The sequence below is a fragment of the Cervus canadensis genome, chromosome 18 (genome assembly GCF_019320065.1).
Source record: "Cervus canadensis isolate Bull #8, Minnesota chromosome 18, ASM1932006v1, whole genome shotgun sequence".
Classification (NCBI taxonomy): Eukaryota; Metazoa; Chordata; class Mammalia; order Artiodactyla; family Cervidae; genus Cervus; species Cervus canadensis.
The window spans coordinates 30,127,928-30,133,430 of NC_057403.1; the positions used below are offsets into that span (position 1 = coordinate 30,127,928).

General features: G+C 48.5%; 1 pseudogene; it reads left to right on the forward strand.

Annotated features, from left to right (window-relative positions):
- Window positions 1-1,828: 1,828 nt before the first annotated feature.
- LOC122421297 lies at window positions 1,829-3,097 on the forward strand (annotated as a pseudogene).
- The last annotated feature ends 2,406 nt before the right edge of the window (window positions 3,098-5,503 follow it).

Here is a 5,503-nt window from a genome sequence, read left to right on the forward strand (position 1 = left end):
GAATGAAGAACGGAGATGAAAATTTTTCTTAATGATGACAAGTGATATAATTTACTTTTATTTCTGTCATATCATGGTGCCCATGAGCCTGGCCACGGCCGAGGGTCTGCCTGTGGCGCCATGGTGAGCTCCTTCTAGCAGAAGGCTCCACTGGATGCATCACTTGAGCCAATACTGGTCACGTGTGTCTGAGTCATCCCCGACTTGGATCCCTGGTCCTGTATGGTTTGAGCTCTTTGGCTTCATCAAAGGACCTTCCCAATAAAGTTATACCTTCTAGAGGTAGGAGGTGTGACTGGGTTAGGGGAGGGAAGGTGATGGGGGAGGGGATGGATGCTGTTGAAAATCTTGGGTTTTGTGGCCATGAGGGAACTGGGCAGAAGACTGGTGTGAGTCTGAGGATGGTCAAGATCCTGTTTTCCTCCATAGCGCCACCTCCTGGTCTGGCTGCATTGGATGTTGTTCACAGACAAAGTTTATAGCTCTTCAGAGTTTGGGATGTGATAAATTGGTGCTGTGCTTCCAATGGGAGCTCTCTGAATTTAGAAATCCTCCTTGGTGGAGTTGGCATTTTGTAATCCCCTGACAGATAAAAGTCTCATTTTGAAAACCGAAAAACAACTCCCTCCCAAATAGTGCTTCCAGAGCCTGGGACTCAGGAATGCTCTGTAATAACCAGAGGTCCTACCCTCAGGATTCACTCAGCCAAGCCCCGATCATCCCCTTCGGTTGGTTTCTTTTGCAGTGGTTCAGTGAGGCTTTACAGGGATTGCTTTATTCTATATTAATCTGTAAGGATACTAAGACCATTACGATTTATTGGTGCAGAGCTTGTAGAGAGTGGGAGAAGCTGAAATCTACATGTTAGGCTCTAAACTCCTTAGGATGTTTTAACATTTTTTTTTTTTTTTTAAGAACAGGCATATTCATTTATTTTTGGCTGCACTGAGTCTTCGTTGCAGCTGGAAGGCTCTATGTTGGGTTGCCTGGGCTTCTCTCTAGTTGTGGCACACAGGTTCAGTAGTTCTGGGACACTGGTTTAGTTGCCTCTCAGCAGGTGGGATCTTAGTTGCCCATCCAGGGATCAAACCTGTGTCCCCTGCATTTCAAGGTGAATTCTTAACCACTGGACTGCTAGGGAAGTCCCTGTTTTAAGTTTTAATGGACACTTTTTAAAGAGAACCACCGTTTACATTGGGTTTCCCTTGTGGCTCAGACGGTAAAAAAATCTGCCTGCAATGCAGGAGACCTGGGTTCGATCCCTGGGTCAGGAAGATCCTCTGGAGAAGGGCATGACAACCCTCCCCAATATTCTTTCTTGGAGAATCCCATGGACAGAGGAGCCTGGCAGGCTACAGTCCATAGGGTTGCAAAGAGTCGGACACGACTTAGCGACTAAGCCCAGCCCATCACCGTATATATTTACCATCCTTCCAATGCAATCAAATGGTGTGCAACCCTGGGCCTGCAGCTGGTCCTGGCTTATAACCCTTGAGGCAACCGTGGCAGCAAACATCAATTATCACTCAACTCAAAGAAAGCCCAGTGCCACCAGACATCTAGTGCTAAAGAGAGCTTTCCCCAAACTCTCAGAGGCCAGATGGCATTGTTCCTCCTTGGGTTGGGTCCAAGCACTGTTCTGGGGCAATTTAGAGATGGAAATGGATATAGCCAGACTGCGGTGAGTAACAGCTCAGAGAGCCCTGCATTGGGGGTTGGACCTTTTGTCTTTGCATCCAGACTTTTGTCTGAGCCCTTTCCCCCAGCTATGTCAGCTTTTTCCATCTGTAAAATCCGTACCATCTGGGGCCGCAGCGCGCGGCCTGGGATGCTGAGCCAGCCGCTGCTTCTCCTCGCGTCCGCCATCAGCTGGAGGAGGATGAAGCTGTGGCTGGGCATCACGCTGCTTGCCTACCCGGCTTCTGCTTGGGACAACTTGGTTAACATGAGGTCCATTCAGGAAAACGGGGAGCTCAGAATTGAGAGCAGGATTGAAGAGATCATTGAACCAGTAAGGGAGAAAATCAGAGATTTGAAAAAGAGCTTCACCCAGAAATATTTGTCAGTAAAATTTTTATCAGAAAAGGACCGTAAAATAATTTTGGTAACTGGGGACGCGGGCTTTGTGGGTTCCCACCTCACGGACAAGCTCATGATGGATGGTCACAAAGTGACCGTGATGGACACCTTCTTCAAGGGCAGGAAGAGGAACATGGAGCACTGGATCAGCCAGGAGAACTTTGAGCTGATCAACTATGATGTGTTGGAGCCACTGTAGGTCAACGTGGACCAGATCTACCACCTGGTCTCTTCTGCCTCCCCTCCCAATTACATGTACAACCCCATCAAGACACTAAAGACCAACACCATCAGGACACTGAACATGCTGGGGCTGGCAGAGCGAGCTGGGGCCCGTCTATTCCTGGCCTCCACCTCAGAGGTGTACGGAGACCCTGAAGTCCCCCCACAAACCAAGGATTACTGGGGCCACGTGAATCCCATAGGACCCCGAGCCTGATACAACGAAGGGAAGCGAGTCTCGGAGATCATGTGCTACACTTGCGAGAAGCAGGAGGGCGTGGAGGTGCGCGTAGCCAGGATCTTCAACACCTTCGGGCCCGAATGCACGTGAATGATGGCCAGGTGGTCAGCAACTTCATCCTGCAGGCACTGCAGGGGGAGCCGCTCATGGTGTACAGATCCGGATCTCAGACGAGGGCCTTCCGGTAGTCAGTGACCTGGTGAATGGCCTTGTGGCGCTCATGAACAGCAACGTCAGCAGCCCCGTCAACCTGGGGAACCCGGAAGAACACACCATCCTAGAATTTGCTCAGCTCATCAGAAAACTTGTTGCCAGTGGGAGTGAAGTTCAGTTTCTTTCTGAAGCCCAGGACGACCCCCAGAGAAGGAAACGAAGCTGATGCTGGGGTGGGAGCCAGTGGTCCCCCTGGAGGAAGGGTTAAACAAAGCCGTCTTCTACTTCTGGAAGGAACTCGAGTATCAGGTAAATAACCAGCACATCCCCAAACCAAAGCTGGCAAGGATAAGAAAACGATGGACACGCCGTAACTGTAAACCTCACCTTTTGGGACCGTAGATGCCCTATTTCACACTTGATAGGATGTATTTTTTTTTTTTTTTAAGAAAGACTAACTAAAACAGGTGTCATGAAGAAAAAACCGGAATTCATACTGAAGCTTGCTTTAAGAAATGGATGTGCCTAAAAACTCCCCTAAAAAATCTGCAGATTTTGCCTTGCACTTTTGAAAATCTTTTTATGTAAATTAGCGTTGATGCATCACTGCATATTTTCAAGTTTTTTTATCTTATTGTGAGAGCCTAAGTCGTGACTGTCGTCGACAGTTTTATTTACTGGTTTCTTTGTGAAGCTGAAAAGGAATATTAAATGAGGTGAAAATGCCGATTTATTTATGAAGTGGGTACTTATAAATGAGACGTTATTCTGTGCATAGAGGAGAAAAAGCAGACCAGGAGTAATGTCAGGTGGGTGGCATACCGCATTAATTCTCAGGCAGAGAAAAGAATTCTGCTCGAGAGCTTTGGGATGTTTCTTCTAATGCAGAATTTTTCCAAGGTCTCATTTTTAGTTGCAAACTTGACTTTGAAATGTTTTTGTTGGTTATCACGATTAAGGATATTTGAAATAACTACTGTGTCGTGTTGCATATGGGGGTGGGGGGGTGGGGGAGTGGGGGGGTGGGGTGGGTGGGATGAAGTTAATATTCTTGGTTAACAGTGGTTAAATATACTATTTTAATAAAATATTGAAAAAAAATCTGTACCATCTGTATAATGGTGCAGATGACCTCTGATGGCTGTATTGTCCCACTAGTCTGTAATTAAAAAAATTTTAATATATAATTTTATTATTTTATTTTATTTTTGACTGTGCTGGGTCTTTCTTGCTGTTCATGCTTTTCTTCAGTTGCAGTGAGTGGGGGCTACTCTCTAGTGGCGGTGCAAGGGCTTCTATTTGCAGTGGTTTCTCTTGTTGTGGTGCATGGGCTTTAGGCGCTTGGGCTTCAGTAGTTGCAGCTCATGGCCTCTAGAGCACAGGCTCAGTAGTTGTGGCACATGGGCTTAGTTGCTCTGTGGTATATGGGATCTTCCCAGATCAGGGATCGAACCCGTGTCTCCTGCGGTGGCAGACAGATTCTTTTCCACTGAGCCACCAGGGAAGCCGGCGATTCTCTTTGTTTTGACTGTTACTTGCAACATCTGGAAAGTGGGCTGTGTCCAGGCCTGCAAGCATTAGGAGGCAGGTATATGTGAGACTATGAAGGTTTTGTCTCTTCCTGGAGTTTCCGTGGGGTGGACACCGCAGCATGAGGCATCTTAGCAAGTCTGAGTGGACTCAGCCAGGACTCCCTTGCCCAGCTCCGTGTAGGCAAAGGGATTTGATCTGGGCCCTTCATGGTGCTGGAAACTAATGGACGTGTATTTTATGTTTACCTGAAGATGGATGTGATTGGCCACAGAGGGTGGTGGGGAGGGAGCAAAGACACAAAGAAAACAGCTCATTCCCGCCCCTATCCTGGGACCCCAGTCTCTCAGGACACTGCTATCCTTGTAAGCTTCAGGGCAGAGCCTTCCCCTCTGTGTTGTGGGGAGGGGTCTGTCTGCAGAACGCAATGCCCTCTGGCCATCCTGGGCCCAGAATGACTAGGCCACACTCAGTTGAACTTGGGACTTGGAGGCTCTGAAAGGTCAGCTAGTTTCCTGGCAGGTAGGCTTCCAGGAAAGGCTTGCTGGCGAATTGCTCCCCAGATCTGTGGTTTTGGGTCTCCCCTTATCCTCTGCACATAGTATTGGCCTTCTTCCTGGACCACAGAGCTTACAGCAGAGTTGAGAGGAGGTGCTGGGACAGTCCTGGGCTGTTATCTAAATAGCCAGAACCCTGGCTGTGTCTATGGGCTCCCAGAGTCTGTGCTGGTGGTCATGAATGGGCTCCTCTGGCCCCCATCATCTGGCAGGAAGCTGGAAGCCCAGTCAAAGGGCTTAGAGAGTTGGGACCTTCCTGGTCTTCATTTTAGCCTCAAAAGTGAAAAATGTACAGATGATTTTGTTTTCCTCCTGTCAACACTCTTGTTTTCTAGGGCCCAGAACCTAGGCAGTACCCAGTAGTCCCTAGAGTACAGACTTGGGAGTTTGGGGCCCAGCAGGAGACAGATGGCGCACTCAAAGGGTGCAAATCAGAGGCGTTTAATAAGAGGACAATTTGTAAAGGAGCAGGTGGGATTTAGGAGTGTGGGTGTGGGAGTGGGGAAGTCCAGACCTGAGTGTTTTGGGGACAGAGCATCTTGGAGCCTGAAAGAGAGAAGAGAGGTCACCAGTAAAGAGCATCCCAGCCAGGAGAAAGCTGGAAGAGTGAGTGGCCCCACTTTTTCTATCCCTCCTGCTCTTTTCTGGGGGTTCTCACTGGCTGAATTGACAGGAAGCCCATGATGTGGCCCATGTCCGTGTAAGGACAGCCTCCCTGTGT